At 42.8% G+C, this 19,138-nt stretch overlaps 2 long non-coding RNA genes across 3 annotated transcripts in view; one reads left to right on the forward strand and one right to left on the reverse strand.

Moving 5' to 3' along the window:
• The first annotated feature begins 2,182 nt into the window (after positions 1 to 2,182).
• Positions 2,183 to 19,138, forward strand: part of LOC140695797 (uncharacterized) — a 183,163-nt gene continuing 166,207 nt past the window's right edge. Inside the window, exons 1-2 of the long non-coding RNA XR_012071614.1 lie at positions 2,183 to 2,272; positions 15,704 to 15,842. This is a non-coding gene — a long non-coding RNA (uncharacterized lncRNA). The remainder of the gene's footprint in view (positions 2,273 to 15,703; positions 15,843 to 19,138) is intronic.
• LOC140695796 (uncharacterized) lies at positions 8,569 to 13,169 on the reverse strand. Of its 2 annotated transcripts, XR_012071613.1 has the most exons (4): positions 13,122 to 13,169; positions 11,985 to 12,149; positions 8,895 to 9,028; positions 8,569 to 8,806 (listed from the first exon to the last, which is right to left on the reverse strand). It is a non-coding gene; the product is annotated as an uncharacterized lncRNA (long non-coding RNA). The 2 variants fall into 2 exon arrangements; XR_012071612.1 differs by lacking the exon at positions 13,122 to 13,169 and having other exon boundaries at positions 11,985 to 12,171.

A 19,138-nucleotide genomic window follows, 5' to 3' on the forward strand; every position in this document is an offset into this window, starting at 1 on the left:
TAATTTGGGTGTGCATAGATTTGGCCTCTATTGTATGCTGGACTAGAAAATAGTAATTAATGACATAGAATTCCAATTCAGTAAATATTTATTAAGCATCTGCATCTTGTCCAGCTCCCTGTGAGGAGCTGTGAGGGTGGGTGATGGTACTGGGGAGAGAAAACAACAGAATTTATAGTCTACTGCGAAGAAGGACCTGGGCCTTTCCACCAGTTTTACAGTGAAGTTCAGCAAGTGTGCCCTCGTGGGAAAATGAATGGTGCAGCCAGTCAGACAGTCGGGATGCAGAGAAAGCAGGGGCCAGCGAGTGGAGGCATGCAAGTAGGGTATTGAAGCATGTGCACGATCAGGATAGGATGATCTGCAAGGGGAGAGAACACCAGGGAACAGGAATAACTTGCCAAAAGGAAAGAGGCAGGGGAAACAGAATCATTTTCAGGGCCCAGTAAATGTACCAGATTAGCGATTAATGAGGAAAGATTCCCCATTTACACAGATCAGATTCAGCCCAGGGTACATCTATCCCTTGTTTAGCAAGTATCATGCATCCCTGCAAATCTTGCTATAAAGTGGAAAGCCACAAAGTGAAGACAAAATTCCATGAGTTTTAGTAGAAAAAATTAGAATGTGTTCAAGGCCAGCGCTAAGATGCCTGAACCATGCACACAAATAGAAAAGCATATCGATTGGACAGTGATACTTTTATAGAGGTTCTAAAGAATAATCTGAAGGTTAAAAAAAAGAGAATAATCTGAAGGTTAATAAATATGGTTTGTACATGGTGCACTAAAAGGTTTTGGTCCCCAGGAAGGAAGAGAAGATGATGGCTTGTGGTGTGTGGAGAAGTGCCATGAACTTTTTTCTTCTTTCTGCTCCATTTTCTTCACCAACTTTTCAGTCTTTTGGGGATGCATAATTTAGTTGCATTAAAACTGCATAGGGAAATGAAGTTATAACTCAGAAAAACATCTTTCAGGCAAAATGGAGATTAAATGAAAGAGCAGTGGTGAGACCCCTAGAAACAGTGGCTGCACTGCATGGGTGAAGAGCTGTGGGAGATGGTACCTCTCCATCCTCCGCGCGCAGCACATCTAAGCAAAGCCAAACGTCCCAGAGTCGTCCAAACATGGACCACGATCCTCAGTCATCCCACACTGGAGTCTCTGGGTAAACTCATGAGTATGACTTTGCCTGAACTGTAATACTGAGCAATCTGTTTGCCATTTAGCAAACAGGGGGGGTTAAAAAGCTGTTATGTTAGAAGCAAAGCGATTGGTTGTGAAAAGTAAATCTTTTTTCAAGCGCCTTTAGTGTGAAAAGTCGTTAAAGGGACAGTCGTTAACCTTGTGAAGTAGGTCTGTGCTTGGGAGGGCGAAAACAAGGTGGGGGTTTCTGGTGACGTAACTCAACTCAGCTCTGCCTCTGGGAGACAGATGCCACTACCAAGAATACCTGCTTCCACCCTTCCACCCGTGAGCAGGTAACCTCCCTCTGCACCTGCAGGTAAACAGACGCAGCGGCGTCAGTTCTCAGATACAGTGTGGTGGCCCCTTTCTGTCAACACCGAAAGAATGGGATGTTTGGCTTGCAGACAATTATGCGTCACGTAGCCATAATATTTGTGGTCTTGGGAGAGGTGTGTTACCTCTGTCCCTGTGTGACTTCCTTGCTAAATACCTTCTGGGGCCCTGGTGACCTTGTGTCAAAATAGCATAACAAAATTATCAAGGCCAATTCATTTGTTACGAGAGAGTTGTTTGTTTGATTTTCTAGTTTGATATGTAAATGAAGACAAATATTGACTCCGCTGTTGAACTTGATACTTCCAGCATATACGCTGCTGACCTCCTAATGACAGCACGGCTGTTTCGAGTGGCTATTGTGAATTATATTTGGGTAACTCCACTAATAACAGTCAACATTTTCTTCCTTACTTGGTTGATTTAAACAGGGTTCTGCTCACCAGAGATGGTTTTAAAATGAGGAAAGGGGAATCTCCAAATAAAATGCTATTTGCTGGAAGTTTTCCAGATCAACACGGTTTTATTTTGTAAAAAAGAAAAGAAAAAAAATAAACAAAAACCAACCACATTCTGTTCTCAATCGCTGTCTGGAGGTAATCCCAATTATTCCTTTGAGGTGAACATTCTGACTGAGAATCTTTTTCCAGAGGTGCCCCTAAGTACCCCCTGCATCTTTGAGAAGCTGGAATCAAAGAAAATGCAAACATAGAAGGGCAGTTTTGAGTTCCTGTCATGACTAAGGGAACTAGGTAAGCTAGTCATTAATCTTTAGTGACCAGTTTTTTCTTTTTGGTCGATTTCTCAAATACAGAAAGAACCAGGTCAGTCTCTGTGCAGGCTTTACAACCAGCTGTTCCTCACAAGAAAAGGGAAGTACAGGTCTTACCTCTGATTTGGGCTGACTGGTTTTCTTTCATGTCCACCATGGTGAAAGCCGATGTATTGTGGGGTTGGATTTCAGGTTCAAGGCTGAATAATGACCTGAGATTAATAAGAGGGCCTCTCAATGCTTATTGACACTCGACCACTCTATTAAATAATTAGCTAGGTCTTCTTCATTTTATGGTTAATAACAAAGATGATGATAATAATTAGTTATGCAGGAGTGGTACATGGAACTTGAGGCATCATGAGCCACCCTCCCTGCTGAGATGTTATGGAGCTTTCAGGATCTATCTAAATTAAGGCTAATTTAGTCTGAAATAACTATGGGCAGTGGAACAATTGTATCAAAGGTATTTGCATCTTCTTATAAATGATCTCTCTCAGACCTGAGATCCCTTGAGATGTACAGATTCTTCAATCTTAATGTAGAACACAAATTTGGCCCTAGTTTATATTCAGGAAGACTCTGATTGAAGAATTCTTAATAATTAATGCATGAAAACCAAGACCACACATGTATATTAATGGAGAGACAATTATGTTAATGGCCAAATAATGTTCTATCACACATTTTAATTATACATTTTATTAGCAGGTTGCTTTTGGAAGTGGCTTGCTCAAAACAAGGCTAAACTTGCCATCTACATTTAGCAGAACAGGGAGCAAAAGGCGCACGGGGAAGGCGACTTGCTCAAGGTCATAGAAGCAAAGTGGGAGACGGAATTCTCAGCCCCTGAGCTTGAGTCGTTGGCTTAGTTCTTCTCTGTTGCTTCTGGTCGGTTGCCTAGAAACAGCGGCGCTCCTTTACCCAATGGCATGGTGTCTGCAGAACTTGCTATTACCAGTGTGGAGTTGTTAAGTGGAACTCAAATTCCTGTTAAATCAATTCTTTGAATTCTGTATATAGCAAAAAAAGAAAAAAAAATCTTCTGAAACAACTACAGTTTGTGGAGGTTAAATTCCGTCAAGGTTTGAAAAAAAAGATTCTTCTCCCAAGGACTTACTTCATTCGTGTCACTTTTCTTTTGGAGTTTCCTTTGTTTTTTTCTTTCTTTTCTTCCTTTCTTCTTTATCTTTTTTTTTTTTTCCGGTAATTTCTGGCTTTCTTTTTTTTTTTTAATTGAAGTATAGTCAGTTTACAGTGTTGTGTCAATTTTTGGTGCACAGCATAATGTTTTGGTCATAGATAAATATACATATATTCCTTCTCATATTCTTTTTCATTGGAGGTTACTTCAAGATACTGAGTATAGTTCCCTGTGCTGTACAGAAGAAACTTGCTGTTTATCTATTTGATATATAGTAGTTAGTATCTGCAATCTCGAAATCCCGATTTATCCCTTCTCACCCCCTTTCCCCACTGGTAACCATAAATTTGTTTTTTATGTCTGTGAGTCTTTGTATTTATCATTTATCCTTTTAATTTATTTGTTGTCTTTAAGAGGTGATGTCAGTCTCTTGCAGCCAAAAGGAATCTTTTGCTCCCACGAGGAGACAGTAATGGAAGAACTTTGGAAGCAACAAGAATGATAGCTGATAAGAATTGGCCATTTACTAGATGCCAACACTGTTTTCAAAATTTAACTTGTAAATGGTGGTGTCAGAATTTGGACCTGGGACTCTGGCACCGACGCGTGGCCATTAGGCTCATGACATTACCTTAGAAGGGCGCAGCGGCCATGACCATGAGCTCTGGGGTCAGCCTCAGTGTCCTGTCCTGGCTGTACTCTTTATTACCTTGGACATATGTAATGCTCTGGTCTTTCTTCGATGCAAAAAGGGAGGGTAATTGTATTCGCCTCTAATACATTATTTAGAAGGGGTCAATGGCATAATGCATGTCGAGCACCTTGCACTATGCCTGGCACATAGCAGGTGCTCTGTGCTAGGTACCACCATTATTACCTATATTATTAGTATATTATTATTAGTCAGGAAAGATGTTGGCGTGGGGGAGAGAATCTATGTCCAAAACATGGCGGCCTTAATGTATGTACGAGCAGAGGTAGAGACCTGAGGTGGGGATGCAGAAATATATCGGGAGATTCAAACAGGCTTTGAGAGCCAAGCAGGGAGGTGTACATGTGTGTTTGGTGGGAATGTGTTTCTCCTGGGAAGCCAATTTGGCGTAACACGGAGACCACGGAACAGTATGGGATTTGGATATGCAGAGTCCTGCTAATAAATGCATCTGATGGACAATGAAAAATGCAAATAAGACCCAGCTGTGGAAACAGAATTGTCAGGCACACCAGAAAGAGGCCCTCCCAGGGTGTCAGAGATGGGGACAGGAGGGGGGAGGGGGAGTGCAGAAGCCCACTACCCAAGGGACCACATGGCCATGCCTGCCACTCCAGCGGCCACCCAGCCCATTTACAGGAATATCTGCTCCCTGTGTAGCCAGAAAAGCCTGTCTCTTGACTCTGCTGGCTGCTAGGTCAGTAACTGGGACTTACAGTTACTAGCAACTCAATCTGTCAGTCATGAATAACTCAGCTTTATGGTACCCAACCTCCATCTCTCTCGGACCGTTTCTTAACTGCCTCTTATAGGATGTGACCTTGGGAAAGATATCTAAACACATGTAACACAACTAAACACAATCTCCAAAATACTAAGTTTTTACTCCAAGATCTTCATTTATAGGATTTAATTTCAGCTCTAAGCTTTTTAAGAGAAGAAGTCAGCTCTCATCGGTGGCTCGTCGTCTGTTACCACGCTAACTTCTTGCTGAATGTTGTCTGGGTTTTGCGTGGGGCAGGTGGGAGGAACCTCCCTCAGCGAGGGTGCTGGGCTGCACAGGAGCTCTCACAAAGCAGCCTTAGTAGTGGGGCTGGGATGGAGAAGGATGGCCCACAAGAGCACAGCCTCACCTGGGACAACCTAAGGAGCAACCTAAAGAGCATCAGGCCTGAGAGACAAGGAGGGTGAGGATGGATAGGGAATGACTAGTGAGATGGGAGGGAAGCATCCAAAAGGGGTGGGATGCCTGCTGGGGTGAAGCTTGCAGGACTGCCTGCAAACAGACACAGCTTGTGGATGGATATGACCAAAAAAGGGGGCATAGGATTCTTTTACTTTCCACCTGATGGCAGTTAATTTGTATATATACGTGTGTGTGTGTGTGTGTGTGTATGTGTGTATGTATATATGTGTATACACACACACATGTATACATTAAGACATTTCAGAGCACTCCTTTTGAAAGGCTTCCTGAAAATGGCCTCTCAGTGCATGGATTCTCCTCTAGGATTAATGTGGCTGCATATAACCGAAGACCCTGGTATGCAACCTAATAAACTAGAGGCTTGTTTCTCCTTTCTGTAAGAAAGTTCTGGAGGCAGGCGGTCCAAGGCTGAGCTCAGACAGTTGAAGTGCATGTGATCAGGGAGCCAGGCTCCGTCAGTCCTGCTCCACCATTGCAGCAAGCATCCTCCATACTCAGATGGCCTCGTGGTGCCAGATGGCATCTGGAGCTTCAGCCACTACATCTGAGTTCACTGTGAATCGAGAAGGAGAAGGGGAAGAGTGGAGGGGAGACCTCTCAGCTGAGTCAGTCCCCTTTATGAAGGCGCGTGGGAGTGCCACGCCACCTCTGTTCACATCTCATTGGCCACTCCCAGCAGTAGGGAAGCCTGGGAAATGTAGCCTTTGAACTGGGCTAGCCTACAGTTCTGTTAGTGAGGGAGAAGGGACAGTCAATACATTGCATTGGCACCTAGTGGACTCTACCACACACCACCCCCAACCCTTTTACATTCATGTCTCTCTTTATTCTATATTAAATGCTTCCTGCCCTGTCTCTGATTCCCAGCCCTCTTCCTAGAATTTTTTTCTAATATATTAGTAGAGCTTAATATACAAGGTTCCTTCAGAAGTGAACTCTTAATGGCAGAGTTTCAGGTAATTGTGGCAACATCAAGATAAGATGAGGGGAGAAGAAAAATGATTTGGCAAATATACTTTACACACAGAAAACCCCACTGTATGTCACTTCCTCCTCCTGGTCTCCAGGATGTGCTGCCTCGCCTCCCCATTTCTGTGACTTTTCCAGAGCTTAGTCAAACAATGCTCATCTCCAGGCTTCGGGTTGCTATGATTTCCCAGTCAGTGCATTTTAACCCTAGATGTGCTTGAGAAATACCTCTCTGTCCAAAACACACGTGTCTGGGCTCCGTCATAATCTCTGAGGTTGTATGATGATCATGTGTGTTTTGAAAAGGCAACGCAGTTCATACCGGGGGCATTCTGTGTTGAGAACTACTGTTTTTAGACATTTCTGATTAATGTGAGAGTTTTTAAAAAATGTTTCAGCCTCATCTCAAATATAATCAAGGGGTTATTTGAGAATGCCACCCGCCCCAACTCCCATTAGCCTGACCAGGGAAGCAGTGCCTGTTGGCACATGGAATATCTGGAGTTCTCCATCAGTGCCCAAATCACAGAGTTCTGTCACTGAGTCGTCCCTGCTCTGAGAATGCGGCACATCCATCTGAGTTGCTGGAGAGGGATTCTGCAGTGTGCCGAACCAGACTTTTCCTGGAACGCTACTTCTAAAATGAGTGGCTATCCTGATTACACGATTTACCAGAGTGAACATCTTGTATTTGTGTCTGGGAACATCTCTTCCTCTGGGATGCATTTCTCATCCTGATCCATGTGGTTCTGATGGGGTGGCCCATCAGAAGACCCTGTTAGCATGCCCACGGCGGGTTTGGCACACCACAAAAAACTGGGTCAGTCAGATTCTCTTTTCTACAAATCACTTGAATCATCAGCAAATGTGGCTGGAAGAGAATGTTCAGGAGACAATCTGTACATTTCTGAAGGTGAGATTCCTGAAACTTACCTACTTTTTCCAGCGTTTGATTGTTAAGAAGTTCTTTTGACTGTGTTAACTCAGTATGCTCCCAATAAGCTCTTTTTCCTTACTTGGGTTAGTCAGAATTCGTTTTTGTTATTTGAATCCAAAGAACCCCTAATCGTACAAAAACTGACAAGAAAGAGAATGAATGGGTTGCATAATATAGATCTCAAAGAAATAGGGTTTATTAGAATTCATTATTAAATCAATGTTAAGAGAATGAGAAATTTTGGGAGGACAGGAATAGGATGGTTTCGTCTCTCATTGAATATTTTCATAGCTGTATCAAAACTTGAAATGATTACCTCAAGACATGGGATGAAACCCAGAATTTTTATGAGATTGTGGTTGAAACCCATTATAGTGTAGTCATGACCAAGAGCTTAAAGATAACATTTACAGAAGAGAAAATAGCAAAATACATTATTTGTAGTTGGAATAGGAAATATTTCCATGTAATTTTTGATTCAGTTGTATGTATGTGTGAACTTACATGTACCAGAAAATATATTTTATATGAATAATGTAGGTTATGACCGAAAGTGCTCGAAAAACACTGAATACTTACAGCTTTCTTTTGGCTTGTAGACGTGGGGCTAAAATAGCTAAAAAATGAAGTTCACAGACTGACAAATATATGCACCAGTTTACTTCACAGTCTGACCAGGTCTCTTCCAAACATTCGGGTTTTGACCAGGGACCCCAGTAATTGGAATAAGAGATATGGTAAGATTCAAAGTGCTTTTCAGATTCTCTGAAGAAATAATTTCCCACATATCCCATCTCTTATTGATGCTCTAAAGGTCACCAGGATTTAAACACAATACAGTTAGGAAGATGAGGTGCAAAATTTAGATGTTGTGTTTAGGAGAATCTGAAAGGGTTTATAAATTTGTATCATTAAGAAACTAGATGGATTTTTTTGAAATGGATTTTGAGGCTGTTTCACCAGGGATGGGACTCAGAGTATTTATACAGATGTACTTACTAGGGATTCAGCATAAATTGGGCTAGAATTAGCTAACCAGCTGTGGTTCTACTTATTTTCTGGGTTAACTTAAATAATCTTGGATTAAATGCTGTCCCTTTCTGGGCCAGAATGATGCAGAAATGACTGACAAGGGTCTAATAAGGCAGGGACAATAATTTCAAAAATTGTAATTGATGCTGAACTGAATCTTTGGTGTATATGCCTCGCCTGCCCCTTATTACATCTCCAGTTAGAGCTGAGAAGACTCTCCCCCTACCCTTGCCATGAACGCTGTATTGATGAGAGAAACACCACAATATTAAAAAATAGTTTTACAATCTATTCTTGAGAGATCAAAAATGCTGATGAAAAATGCTGCAGTGAAAGCAGGCTCCTTTATCTCAGTGTGATGGAAGGCAGCTCAGAATGCCTGAGTTCAGATGACAGCAGACCCAGAGTGGACGTGGGCATTTCATCAGGCGGCAGGGCAAGCACGGGGTGAAGAATTTAAGTGATGATCCGACATGTACAAGTTCCTGGCTGTGGCTTTTAAATTATGGGGTCCTTAGAAATGAAATCCACAAGCAGCCGATGGATGAAAGGAAATAGAAATTTGGCTCAAGCCATCATATTAGAAAATAAGACTTCTTACCCAACTCCATGATGTAAGTCAGTCAAAGAATCTAGAGCCTCTTGCATGAAGGTGAAGCTGAGAACCACTGATGAAAGACTGTGTTGTATTACTGCATATGTCTAACAAGTTCCTTCTGGCATTTCCCCTCTCCCCTGCAAAAAAAATAATTGTGGCTCTTTTATTGGGAAAACTATTACATACCAAGATTAAATGAATTCTCAGTGATATAGAAAGGCATTGTAGTTTGCACATCAGAGTAATTGGCTAAATTCACTGAATAGTACACAGAAAGCAAAATTCTATTTCTGGGGGAATTTCAGAAATCATATTACAATCAAACATTTGAATATGAATGTCCTTATTGCCTTCTGATATGCTTCCCAGTTAGGCAAATGCAAAAAATGGACTGATCCTGTGTAATAATGGTAAATTATAAATTGACTTAGGTGGTCATTTCCATTGTGGATGCTCGTTCACACAGAATTTTATTACTGGAGCAAATTTATGAAGCTCCTGTACTTGATGGGCAGCTATTCAGTGGGTGTTCTTTATTTTTTCAGTTGAAGTATAGTTGATTAACAATGTTGTGTTAGTTTCTGGTGTACAGCATAGGGATTCAGTTATACATAGACATATATATTCTTTTTCATATTCTTTTTCATTATAAGTTATTGCAAGATACTGAATATAGTTCCCCGTGCTCCACAGTAGGATCTTGTTGTTTATCTATTTTATATATAATAGTTTGTATGTGAAAATCCCCAACTTGTAATTTATCCCTCCGTCCTTCCCCTTTGATAACCATAAGTTTGTTTTCTATGTCTGTGAGTCTTTCTGTTTTGTAAAGTTCATTTGTGTCATTTTTTTTAGATTCTGCAAGTGATATCATGATATTTGTCTTTCTCGGTCTGACTTACTTCACTTAATACGATAATGTCTAGGTCCATCCGTATTGCTGCAAATGGCATTTCATTCTTTTTTATGGCTGAATATAGTTGGTCTATTTTTAATCTCTTTCAATAAATGGAGAACACCGGAAATACCTTGCTTTCACCTGACGGGTCAGCCATATACATTTGCCATCTTGAGGCCCCTGCAAGGGGGCACAGCTCTGACTCTGTGCCCCAATCTAATCCATAAAGACTGTTACCAAATCATCATTCTAAAGTATGTACCACTAATGCCCGCACTGATGACATTAGGCTGACAGAGTATAGGAATAGCAGGTTCTTTAGTTATTCTCCTAGGGCACATGAAACAAAGATATTGCAAAAGAACATATGCAAAGTGTCTGGAGTTCCAGCGCTCTGGGAAATATTAGGTTATTATCTTTTGCAATAGGAAGCACATGCTGCTTAATATTATGCCTCTTACCACCAAGAAAAAGGCATGGTGCATAATGAGCCTCTTTGGATATTGGGTGTTCTGTTTGGACCAGTTTACCAAGTGGACCCCAAAGCTATCAGTTTTGTGTGGAGCCCAGGATAAGATATGACTCTCCAGTCGACTTGCTTTGATTTTCCTCTTGGCTCAAAACATGCAATGATTTCTCGAGTATCTGTGGCAAACCAGAATATATATGATGCTCATGGAGAATCACAACAAAGAACCCAAGGAATACAGAGCAATGCCGTGTTCCCATAAGCAAGTAACTATTCTCCTTAAAGAAACAGCTCCTGATTTGCTACTGGGCTTTACTCTAAATGCATGGTTGTGAACTGGATACTCTCTGACCACCGCCCCCCCCCAATCCCCCGGCAAGAAGTCAGGCCTCAGTCATCAGGCGTAAGAAGCAGTTAGAGGAGCAGGCCTGGGAGGCTTTGAAGGCGCAGATAAGTTTCATGACCATGTGGTTCACACTCCCAGTGTGCCTTCTCCTTCCACTCATCTGTCCTTCCTTCAGCCCACACTTGTGACCACATGGAGAGCTCCCTGGGACTGAAGACTTCTTTTAAAAAAAACCCCAACTTGATCCTGTTCATAGATGTTCCTTCTAGACCTGCCAGCTTCTGCCAGAAGTGGGTGACGAAGGCATTTCAGTATGAGGGTAGTGAGGAAGAGAAACCCTCCTGGGGGCAGGATTTTGAACAGTGTATCTCTTGGTCCACTTTCCTAGGAAGCGAGATTGTCTGAGTAATGAGTTTACTCTGATTACTGGATGGTGGTTTGGGAAGAACAAGATTGGAAGATTTGGATGAGGGGGTCTGAAGAAGGCAGTCTTCTCAGAATGGGCCCCAAGTGGGAAAAACTTTGCGTCTCATTGGAATGGTGGGGAAGAACTTGTCTGCAAGTTCCCTGAACTTCCCTGGGTATCAGATGAGGAGAACCCTCACTTGAGAAGGCCATAGGAGACCCTCAGCCTCAGGGAAGGGCATGGAGGCGGAGGCAATAATCAGTGAAGGCGTTGTGGATATAAGGAGCTGCCCAAAATTTGGGGAGGGACGAAAAGAATGGGTTTGCATTGATGGAGCACAAGACAGTGGAGGTGACTCTAGGCTTAACAGGAAACTTATATTCTGGGTTTTATCCAAGGCTAATAGGGAGGTAAGACATGGTGGATTTATTTGTCTGAAGGAGCCTTGAATCGGAGAAGAGCACCAGACAAAGGGTTATTTAATAACTAGGACTCCAGCTAGAGAGGGAACTCTGACCTCTGTAGAAGGACCCAGAGATGGTCAGGACTGCTGGTCAGGGCTCCAGGGATGGCCTCCGGTCTGGGGATGGACACCACTCGAGAGCCACGTTCTCCTTTCTGACTAACATACCCTGGCTTTCTTCAGGTCGGCATGTTTTCCTGCCAAGGCACTTGATTTCTCAGGCTCCTTAGCAAAAGTCATGTGGCACAAATCTGAAAGTCCATTGGGAAAGCTTCTTGGAAAGCTGTTGTCTTCCAGGTAAAAAGAAACTCCACAGGCAGGCACTTTTCATCCATTGCCCATCTCACTTTTAAACGCAATCATGATGCTGCCTTGCAACCGTAAGATCAGTTCTTCAAGCAAAGGATGGTGGAGAAAAATTTGAGGCAGGGAGTCTTAGGTCTTTGATGACTTCCCCAGTCCACCACATCACCTCTGGACTTCTTGTTTAATGAGAAAACTAACCCCTTACCTGTTTAAGGCACAATTGTTGAGTTTCCAGTTCATGCCGATGAATGCACCCCTAACTGGAAAAGCTCTGTGGGTGAAGATGGATGCATGGAGAGAACCTCGAAGGACTGGAATCTAGTCTCCAAGTGTTCAGTTAGTTTTCCTTCTCCGTGTCTCATTGTTGGACCTGGGACATGATGAGAAGGTGATGTTGGGGCACAGGGAAAAGGGCACCAGCTGGAATTGCTTGGTGAGGTAAGGGCTTACTTTTATTCTGTCAAGTACAGCAAATAATTAAATGGTAGCAAGGCCTCTTGGCAGTGAGCAGTCCCTGAAAAATCAGCCCAATCTCTAGGTGCCTATGTATTCTGCTCTGTACATGACAATCTTGACCTGGTAAGATTTAAAGCATGGAGAAGCATAGAAGAAACAGTGGGCAGAAGTACGCATGCCCAGTGTCAGCAATCAGTTATGTCACCTTGCCTCTCCAGGGGCAGAGTGGTTACGAGAAGGCTGTATTGTGCTCTGAAGCAAAGAGAAACATTGAGTCCTACTCCATTCACATCTAGACCTTCTAAAGCTCTGCCAAATCCTTTCTTATTACTTGGCCAACAGGTTAGAGGCCTGGGCCCCCTCAGGGCCCATAACTTATTCATCCATCATGTTTATGAATGGGAAAATGTATGTAAATCATTAAATATGCAGAGCCTGGCACATAGTAAATGGTCACTGTAGTAAGACAGCATCAGTATTTTCTGTTGTTATTAAGAAGGTGTGGAGGCAGCTTAGTGTATGAGAAAGATTATGACCCAGAGACCTGGGGCGTAATCCCATTTCAGCTATTAGTGGCTAAACAACCTGGAGAAGCCATCTTCTCTAAGGGCCTGGCTTGCTTCTTCTGTGAAGGGTGCGATAATCTGTGCGCAGTCTACAACATCACCACATAGACGACAAAACGTCGTAACGTGTATTCCCTGGAGTTGTGCGGTGTGGAGGGCCTGCCGGTGCTAAGTTCCCTCGGTGATGGAGCCCAGTAAGGACTGTGACTTCCTGAGTTTGGAGACAATGCTATCTGATTGCTGTCCCCACAATCACGGTGTAAGCCAAGAGTCAGTGGTGTGTGCTTGAAATCAGTGATGAGTGCCCACCCGGGAATTACCTGGCCCTGCTGTCAAAGGCTTTGGACTCGTGAGATTGTACAATTTGTGAAGTAGGAGGCAGCGAGTATAAATCTAAGAGGGAAGTAGAATGCTCACACATGTTCTGAAGTTCTAATCTCTACAGGAGAGAGCCAGTCAGGCTGACCGCTGGATTCTTGAACTCTGAGCTTTCAGGACCCCTGGAGATAATTTCTGACAGGTTATTTGGAACATCAAAGGAGATTGGGTGGAAGCAAGAGGGCCAGTTGACGCTGAGAAAAACTTGGGGCTCTGGTATTCATACAGGTGAATTAACGGGGTGGTTGCCTAGCAGCGTTATTCCCTTCCCCCTCCTCACCATCTTGCTTATTGGCTTATTGCCTTCCTGGGACAACCTCACTTCTTTCCTCTTTCGATATTCGCTTGCTGTTTGTTATGAATCAGCTCCTACTTAGATACAGTATTTTAAGAGTAATCTGCAGCATAAAAGGGTAGAGAGCAGATTGATTTCCTAGTGTCCTTTGCAAAATAGACAATCCAGGTAGCTCTTTAAAAATGTAATGGTCCACTTTTGGGCACGTAACAGAAGTAGATGTTTTGATTGGAAGAAGAGTTTTCAAAATCCCCAAAATCCTGCCCCTTACAGAGTCCCGTTCTCTGCTGCTCTCAGATTCATGGCAGATGTTTTGGGAGATGTTTTCTGGTTGTGCAGGGACCCAGTGATTTGTTGCAGGGAGACTTTAAAATAGGGCTAAATACAGTTTTATTTTGGTAAATGTTTAGCAACCAGTTCTCCAGGAAACCCCCCCAAAACCCCCCCAAAAACCCAACCAAACCCAGACCCTGATTTACAGCATTTGCCTCCATCTGTGGTGTAAATACTCTTACCCTGGCTAATGTCAAGCTACTGAAGTGGTCCCCGTGGATGCAGCTGGGAAGAGAAGCGCATAAGCAGCCCACATGGGCGCTGTGAGCCGCCCCGGTCGCACCACCGATAGAGTTCCAGAGCTCACTGTTTTAAGCAGGAGAATTTCAGACATCTGCCGATAATCCTGCAAAATCCAAAATCCCAGCAGATTTAGTTCAAAGGGGAAAGTGTTCAGAAAACAAAACGAAACCCAGCCAGGTTCATTTTCACCAACTCACAGATACGATTAACTTGACCTTTCGAAGAAGCAAAGGATGGAGCAGGAACCACAGTCCTTTAGCAAAGTATCTGGAACATCATAATCAGCACCAAATTATTACTTGCAAAACTTCAGCCGTACTTGAGTACTGACTGTACTCTTACTTACTTAAATATTTTACTCGATTTTATTTAAATTATTTTTAAAACTTAGCTTCATCCCAAGCGAATATATTCATTAGAGTCTGGAGTTGATGAACTGATTCTGTTTTCAAATATACATTTAAATGCATATATAATCTTTAAATTAAACCTTCGTCAGATGGTTCTTAAAATCACTTTGCACGCCACCTGTGGTATGTGGATGGATACCTGGATTGTACTTTCTGAAATAATGCACCAAGTAAATGATGGCCATGATTAATACTTATCTTTGGAGCCTGAGTATTGAAAGACTCCATCTAATAAAGCAGGTGGTAAATTCTCAGTACTATATTTAGAAAAATCATCAGAAAACTTGGCTTCAAATCTCCTGAAAAAACTAGGAAAAAAATCTGCTTGACCTTTCTTTAAAGGTCACTGCTGCTAGGCACACCCTTCTTCTGGGATGCTGACTCTGTTTCCTAGATTTTATTAGAACACCTGTCTGGGTTGGGGTGGAGATGCAGGAACACATTGTTTCAGTCTGATATGTCAGTAGGGGAGGGAGCTCAGGGAAGCCCACAGGACTGAGTAAAGAAGTATTCGTGAATTCCCTCCCCTGCTCTTAAACATCAGCGGGGGCCATGTGCTGTAGGCAACACTAGGTAAATTGAAAAATGAGGAGCCCTGTGTTTCCACCTTGGGTCTGCCGCCTACTCGCTAGGTAAATCACTGGGCAGCCTCCCAACCTCGGTTCTCTGTCTGTCAAACCGGTTAGAGCAGGAGGCTGTCTCCAACTGTGGGGAGATCAGATTTCAGAAATGGAAGGGATTTTGCCCTGTCCTCCCTCCTGAGTTGATCAATGGCAATTATTAACAACCGTAACACATTGTGGGGGATTTTTCTTTAAATCATTGATTTTTAACCATGATGGCAAGAGCTCCTCCACTGTAAGTCTGGAAGAGATGTACTATGCTCTGGGATTGTTTTTTCCCCCTCGTTTTAAAGACGACTGTAGCGTTCAAACACAAATCCAAATCAAAACCCAGCTTCTTCAGGTGGTTAATTGAATCAAAAGAAGAGATGCTTATAATTACCAGCTGTCTCCTGATTATAGGGTTATCTGTATTCATCCGTGACTGGTAAATTCATAATTTATGAGGCCCTACACAGCCACTTGCCTTAACAGCCTTCATTTCAGAAAGCTGATGTCTTTGAGCCAAAGGATGCTTAACACAGTGTTTACTAATGTTGATACGCCTTGATCGACTGTTCCTGAAGGAAGAGCTTCTAGAAAAGGAAGTCGTTTCTGATTCATCTCTGCGTCTCTTTTAGGCCAGTCCGCCCCCACTGCTTCTCCCCGCTGCACAAGCCTAAGGCTGGAAGGTACAGGAAAAACCCCAGTGGCTGAATCTGACTTCACTGAAGATGCCAAGACAGTTCCGTGCATTTTCAACCTTCAAAACATCAACTGGTGAGTGGCTGGTCCTCTAATGTGTCACACTTTCACGTTCAATGATTCGAACTTCTTTCTTGGCAGCAGATACCTGAACTTCCAGTTTCTCAGGAGACCAGTCGTGGGAAAGGGCCCATCAGGAAGTGGACTCTTGCCTCTGGCAAGATCTGACCACAAGTTTAGAGCGGGTTACAGCCATGGTTTCTGTGAAGGGAAAACTTCAGTCTGTGTGAGGCACCAGGTTGGCAGAGACCTGGTTAGACTTGATGTTACCACCTAACTTTGTGATATTAGGCAAGGCGCTGAACTTTTTTTTGAGTGTCTGTTTTTGAAGCAGAAATCGAGTTGGGCAAAATACTTTTAAGATCCCCTCCAATTCTAAGGCTCTATGGCTCAGTTTTGTATCTGTACTTCTGGAACCCCACTTACTCCTCTGAACAGTTATGTTGGGTTTCTAACTGGGATTGTAGTGTCCAGAAGTTAATGCTATTAGGATTAATGAGATTAAGAGTTTCTAGAGTCTGAATTTTCTTCCGGACTTAGAATTCAGTGGCCAAGAATGCCATGGATTATGTCTTAATGCCTTCGTGCTTAGCCTGACCAATGAAAAATGGAAGACGCACACGGGCCTAGGACGAATACAATAAGATTGGAGCCAGAGAGAGTGTTCAGTTCAAATTCCAACTCAGTTACTTGCTCTCCGAATGATGTTATGTAACTGTTCAAGGTACCGCTTCCTATAAAATGGGGATAAAAATGTCTTGCCTTGTGAAATTGTTGAGAGCATTAATGCCCTTCGTATCTCAAAGGCATTTAATGACTCTTTCATTTAAAACTCACCTTTCTGTTCTGTTCTCGGAGATTTCCACAACCACGAGTATGATCTGTCTTTCACGTTAGAATTTCAGTTCTTCTACCCCTTCACGTTATTTTCTCTTATCCCGAATAAGCTGTTGACTACCATGGCCAAGCCATGAACTTCTCATCCTCATGAAAATCATGCAGTTAAATCTTTGAAAGTCAACTTCAGGACCCTGTTCTCTGACCACCAGCTTCCATCCTTCTATCTCCCTTATCTAGAACCCTCCTCCAACAATTCTTCAACCTCAGCAAGGACTCCAATCCTTTGGTTCTACTGTATTTTCACTATCCAAGATTTATCATCTTCTCATTTCCTCCTACTCAGGTTCGATAGAGTCTATAGTCCAGTCCCCTCTTGAGCAAGCCATGAACTTTGTAGACCCTCTCCCCAGTGGATTACTTGCCTGGCAAACTGAAATCTTGATTGAACCTGACTCTCCACCTCCGTTTCTTCACTCCAGCAGCTAGTTATTGTGGGAAAATAACACATAACTGCATTGCTTTGAACATAACCACAAAACTGGTTCTAGCTTTAGTTTCATGATGGCAAACCTCAATTATACACTCGGTGCCAACCTTATTAAGCTTCCCTAATGGCTTTATTTTCCAGTATTTAATACGACTGCTTCACACCTTCTTCACTCCCTTCACATCTTTTACATTCCTCCCTCTTTGCGTCATGCTCAGGTGAGGAAGTGGAACCCCTTAAGCTCACACTCTCTCGTCTGCCTGAGCCTTCCCATACTTCCCAGTAATTACTATGAAGGATGGCCAGCACCTCCACTTTGCCGTTGGGTTTCATTTCCCCTTACCTGCTGAAAGGATTGACCTTTCCCCTCTCCCCAGCCCTCTCCTCCTCACCTTGTAACCTGCTTTGTGACAAGCTTTGAGCTGGCCCTGGAGTACCACTACGATCAAGGCACCATTCCTTCCCTGAGGCTCTCCCAGATGGATGCCTAGATGACTAGCTATTAAGACTATGTGATTGGTGTCTTTCTTCGGGGAGCGTGTGCAAAGATCCGGGTGGACACAGGTAGTTCAGGGATACACTGGGTCAGAGAGTAGGGGAATAGGGAAATAATTGTAGTGTTTGGTGGAGACTTACTGGTGATAACGTAAATCATCTTTGTTTATTTGGGGCGTGTTCATTTTCTTATTATCGTTAATGATAGTCTTTCCTCTTTCAAAACCTTGGACCTCCTTTTTGGGTAGGGGGCTGTGTGATTAGGTTTATTTATTTCTTTATTTTATTTTTATTTTTTAAATGAAGGTTCTGGGCTTTGAACCCAGGACCTTGTGCATGCTAGACATGCACCCTACACTGAGCTATACCCTCCCCCTTGGACTCCTTTTTGTTTGTTTTGGGGGAGGTGGTAACTAGGTTTGTTTATTTAGGATTTTTATTTAATTAATTAATTTACTTTTTATTATTAAAGTGTAGTCAGTTATTTAATTTATTTTTATTTTTAACAGAGGTACTGGGGATTGAACTCAGGACCTTGTGCATGCTAAGCACGCACTCTACCACTGAGCTATCCCCTCCCCTCCTTGGACTCCTTTTTCACTTTTTATAAAGTAAAATCCTTCTCAGGATTTTCTTTTAAGTAAAATCCTTCTCAGTCACCTAAATCGGTGGGAATCATTAATAATCTGTGGTCTGTTACGCGTGTTCCAAGTTTTTTTTTTTTTAACTTGGTTTACTCACATTTTATCATACAGAAACTTTAAAAATTTTATGAAGTTGAATTTATCTATTACTTTATAATTTTGTGTTTCATTGTCTTGCAATAAGAAGACCTTTCATCTCCAAAGCATATTTTTCCATTCGGTCATTTAGCAATTATTAATAGAATGCCTGTCCTGACTGAAGAATTGTTATTGGCTCCGAGCTTATATACAGGGCGATCTCCTTTGGGCAACTTGCAGTTTTGAGTTGGGGAAGGGAGACAGTAACATTTGAATGAATAATAATTCTGGATGGTCATAAAGGCTTTGACGGACATAACCCGGGTGATGGGTTGACACCTCCTGGGGAAGGGGTGAAGAGGCCACTTGAGAAAGAAGGCTGAGAGATCTGAGCCCAGTGGATGAAGAGGAGACAACCAGCCGTGTCCCCTGTGGGGGACTGGTTTGTAGGCGGAGGGAAGAGCAGGGACAATAGCTCTAAAGCAAAGGAAAGCACGATGTATAGTGGCAGTGAGTACAGATTGTTGCAGATGGAGTTTCGTGAGCAAAGGAAAGTGTGCTGAGATGAGGTTGTGGGGTAGGGTAGACAGGGCCTCGTGAATGATGGGCTGAATTCTAAGACCAGTGGGAAACTGAAGGGTTTTAAGTAGATGGGGGCACAAGAGTACATGTGGTCCCCAACAGCTAAGAAGGCATCAGCTCTGTCTTAGTAGGAACTGGGGATAAATCCACTTGCTGAAAATTATCTAAAAGTGTTAGGGAAATTT

The sequence above is a fragment of the Vicugna pacos genome, chromosome 4, assembly GCF_048564905.1.
Source record: "Vicugna pacos chromosome 4, VicPac4, whole genome shotgun sequence".
Lineage (NCBI taxonomy): Eukaryota > Metazoa > Chordata > Mammalia > Artiodactyla > Camelidae > Vicugna > Vicugna pacos.